Raw genomic sequence first — 5,014 nt, forward strand, 5'->3', positions numbered from 1 at the left:
CCACCACATCTGCCTCGATTAACTCCTTTTCATAAAATATGCTGTATTTCCCTTAAATATTTCTTATTTGATTTTTCTCCAAACATATGGATTCATGGAATGATACTCTATTTCAGTGATGCTTCATCCAAAGTACAATTCCAGACACACTGTTCCTTGGCCCCGCTGCTGTGGACGTTTGGGGAGCACCCCGTCCACAGCGGTTGAGCCCCAGAGTACCTCCTGCTCTCACTTCATAGCTTTCTCTTTGTCTTGTAACCATGTCCACCAAAGAGAATGTTAATGCTAATTCGCCAGCTGCCCAACTGAACAGATTCAAGAACAAGGAAAAAGAGCACAGAAATGAGGCAGTGGAGAATAAAAGTTAATGCAGAGCTGAGGAAAGCTAAAAAGGATGACAAGATGCTGAAAAGGAGAAATGTAAGCTGGTTTCCTGATGACGTTACTTCACCATTTCAGGAAACCACAATAATCAGGGCACTGTGAATTGGTCTGTGGGTGACATTGCCAAAGGCATAAGCAAAAACCTGGAAAGCCAGTTTCAAGCTACTCAAGCTGATAGGAAACTGCTTTCTCAGGAAAAACAACTTCCCATAGACCACATAACATGGGCTGGTTTGATTCCAAAGTTTGTGTCCTTCCTGATCAGAACTGACTGTAGTCCCATCGAGTATGAGTCTGCTCGGGCTAACTACCATTGCTTCTAGGTCATCAGAATAGACCAAGGTGTCTCCGAATGCTCACATCAGTGAGCAAGCTTTCTGGACACTGGTAAACACTACAGGTAACGGTTCAATTTTCTGAGCCTTGGTTATCAAATATGGTGCAATTGACCCACTCTTGGCTCTTTCTGCAGTCCCTGATATGTCATCTTTTTTTCCCCCTGGAACCGGGGATTGAACTCAGGCCCTTATGCTTGCCAGGGAAGCACTTATTCTACTGAGCCATCTCACCAGCACCTACTGAGCCATCTCCCCAGTCCTCCTGATATGTCATCTTGAGCAGGTGGTTACTTACACAACCTTACATGGACCCTTTCCAACCTTTGCCACAATAAGAATCCTGCGCACCCATTGCATGCTGTTGAGCAAATTCTCCTTACTTCAGTTCATCTCCTGCATCACAGTGATCTTGAAGTATTAGAAGATACCTGCTGGGCTATTTCCTATCTTACCAATGGTTCAAATAAACACATAGAAATGGTCATAAAAATGGGAGTTGTGCCCCATCTGATGAAGCTTCTTGGATCAGAATCCCATTATGACTCACACACTGAGAACCATAGGGAATATCATCATTGGAACAGAGGATCAGACACAGAATGTGATAGATGCAGGAGTGCTTGCTGTCTTTCCCAGCCTGCTCAGTCATCCCAAAACAAACATTCAGAAGGAAACTACGTGGAAGATTTTTTTTGAGGGGGAGGCTGGCTCAGGCTGCCTTAAGGGTGAGTCTGGTAAGGCATGTGGACCTGGTGATCGAACAGCAGTATCTTGCACATGACTGTATTTGCTTAAACAACTGAGCAAACCAGCAGGATCCCTAATTTTTGCATCTTGTATCTACTTTTTTTCTTTTTGATGGTACCAGGGATTGAACTCAGGACCTTGTGCTTGCCAAGCAAGCACTTATTCCACTGACCTATCTCCCTGGCCCAAATATCTTTCTTTTATTTCCCTGTATTTTAGGGAAGGGTCTACAGGGTGTTCATGGTCTCACTACTAGATTGTACTCATAGTGATTCTCCTGTTTACAGCTTCCCAAGTGCTGGGATTACAGGTGCACTCCACCATGCCCAGTCTCAATCACTGTCTCAGCCAGCCCCAGGGGTGGGGCCAGCATGGCAGGCCCAGGCATTGCACCCCTAGCCCCTGTGCCTGCTTGCAGGTGCCTTAATCTTATGAGATATTTGGCTTAGGAGGAAGCTATGTGGACAATGTCAAATGTCACAGCCAGCTGGCAGGACCAGATACAACAAGTTCTGAATCATGGATTAGTCCCATTCCTTAGCAGTGTACTCTCTAAGGCAGACTTTAAGACACAAAAGTAAGCTATGTGGTCTGTGACCAACTATACAAGCTGTGGGACAGTGGAACAGATTGTGTACCTTGTTCACTGTGGTATAATAGATCCTTTGATACACCTCTGAACTATGAAATATATGAAAATTATCCTTATTATTCTGGATGCTATTACAAATACCTTTCAGGCTGCTGAGAGACTAGATGAAACTGATAAACTTAGCATAATGATTGAAGAATGTGGAGACTTGGACAAGATTCAAGTTCTGCAAAACCACAAAAATGAGTCTGTGTACAAGGCCTCATTAAACTAATTGAGAAGTATTTCTCAGTAGAGGAAAAAGATGAAAATGTTGTGCCAGACACTACCTCTGAAGCCTATATCTTCCAAGTGTAGGAAGGGGCTCCCTGTACCTTTAACTGCAAGATGAACAACAGAAGCAAGCACCAGTTTTTGTTGTGTACCATGATCAGTATAAGTTTGTCTTTCTCTACAAAGAACTTTTTTTAAAAAATGTAGTTTGACTTTGTAGCACTTTTTGCAACAAGACTATGCTTAAACAGTTCCAAACTCTACATGCTGTATTAAGCTTATCCTCTGAAGGGGTTTCTTATTTCTATGTGGAATTTCTTATTTTGCAGTGCCCCATAAATAAAGATTAAATTCCACCCCTCAAAAAACAAACCAAAAAAGAAAGAAAAGACAAAAAACAAAGTACACTTCCAATATTGACATTAATTTTAATGACAGAGTGCTGTACAACTATAACTACCTATATATCTAAGACTTAACATTTACTATTTTAAGGTTTAGTGTATGGGGTGTCTCCTGATATTTTAGTTATATTTTCAAATTTGGTTGTAATGACAGCTTTTGGAGTCATTGGTGATACTCAGGAAAGAGCATATTTTTCCCTACTCTAGTTTTGATCTTATTGAGAACTAAAACTATAGAGATTAGTTTATGGAAAATAACTTAGCTTTTTACTAATACAAGACTTTAAGATGAAATGGAGGATATGGTTTATATATGTGGATAAGTAAGTTTTGTGGGACTGGAAAACAAAATAAGATAGAGAACTCTCAAAATTGAATAGAAGAGAACTGCAACTAGTGCCATGTGGAACTAAAGCACTGAAGAAATTTCTTGCCACTTGGGCCCCTTGTGGTATGAAGGAACAGAGCAGGATATGTATTTCTTGTGGTCAAGGAAAATGAAAGAAGGTAAGTTAAGGTATAAGTGTGCTGCCTTTCTTCCTCACTTATATACCAGTTAAGAATTCATTGCCCCTTTGGAAAATTAAATATATCAAGGTATGAAGTCAAGAATAGCAGGTCTCTTAGTAAAAATAGACAATGACAATGCAGTGGAACAGGATAAATCTTAAGGAGACAGAAATTCAAAATAACTATGTATCTTGCAAAGGTCACACAACATGTAGGTGGAAGAAAACCCATACCCATATCACCATCTCTTTCTCTGCGTTGTAATCCTATAGTTTCCACCATAGCTGTCATTTACTTCTAGCAGAAGACAGCCTCAAGAATTATTTTTGTTCAATTTAAAAATCCTGATACAAAAGGCCATAGTTTTCAGCACTCTCACCATCATCACTATGTCCAAACCCTCATAGTAATAACATTACGGTATTATCCTCCAAGACAGGACGGCTTGAGTCTCAAACAGACAGAATATGTACTATATCATGTCAGAAATGTAATAATTTACAATTTTGTTTCTCTTTTCTGTACACTCAAAAATGATGATATTGTGAAATATTTCTTGATCTTCTGCCATTTCCCCCAAATTCTTTATATACTAGACCATGTAAATAATGAAAAAGTAATACATGAATTCTAATGGAACATTTTTCAAGGAAAAATAAGTCCTGAATCTTTCAAGTTTACAGGTTCTAATCATATACTATGATACTTCAATTAATAAAGCTTCAGAGATCACCTTCTTAAAACATCTTTATTTTAATTGACACAATGGTTGTACATAATCACAGGGTTTAAAGTGAAATTGCATTGCATGCAATCATTGTGTGCTCATCAGATCAGGATAAATGGCATATCCTTCACCTCAGCAAAGGCCAACAGTTTTGTGTAAATTATTAATACTTGGATTATATTGCCTGAGCTAAATCTCATACTTTCTGGTAAATATTTAAAAGTTACAGTAACATAAGAAGAAGTTGTAATTTACCCCATAAATATTTGACCTAACATATAGTAATAGAGCTCCAAATTCCTGTACCCTTGGGTGAGATGGTAGACATTTATCATTAGGGATATAAAAGTTATTCATGAAGTTATGAGTCTTTAGTGTGTGTGCATCAGTAAGCTTCAAGAAATGAGAACCAACACAATTATGGTATCCTAGGATTAAAATGCTATATCCTGGGTATGTCACATGTTATGACCTCTTTAAACAAAGTTTACCACAACCACTAGGAACAATGTATGCAATGTGTTAATTGTTGAAACTGTCCTACCAATTTGATTTGAAAATGTTCCATTGCTGATTATTTCTCAAAAAAATTATGAAAAAAAACAAAGTTTACCACAACAAAAGATATGATTAGAGTGCATCAACTTCACTTATAGACATCTATTTGGAGAATTGGACTTTCTACATTACACACGTGAAAAAGAAAAATAGATAGCAAGGCATTTATCAAAAGTAAGGGAGCAAATATACCATCTTTCCACAAGTGATATGAAAAGATTTGAATATAAGAAAATTGAAATTATCTAAAACTAATTGATTGAAGTATAAAACATATTATACAGGGAGTTATGGAAAACGCAATAGTGAAAGTGAAGATGTTACATGATTAAGTAAAATGTAATAGGGTTCATTTTATTTTCTTTATTTTATTTTTTTATTTTTCAACAAATAATACACTGCATATATTCTTCTTAGTGGTTAATTGCTGTACAAGATGCGGACTTGTGATCCTATTTACAAACACCATTAGAACAAATCA

The 5,014-nt window shown here is 37.8% G+C and overlaps 1 pseudogene; it reads left to right on the forward strand.

Moving 5' to 3' along the window:
- Positions 1-260: 260 nt before the first annotated feature.
- Positions 261-2,532, forward strand: LOC101570098 (annotated as a pseudogene).
- Positions 2,533-5,014: the final 2,482 nt, after the last annotated feature.

This window comes from Octodon degus, unplaced genomic scaffold (genome assembly GCF_000260255.1).
Source record: "Octodon degus isolate 3935 unplaced genomic scaffold, OctDeg1.0 scaffold00172, whole genome shotgun sequence".
Taxonomy (NCBI): domain Eukaryota; kingdom Metazoa; phylum Chordata; class Mammalia; order Rodentia; family Octodontidae; genus Octodon; species Octodon degus.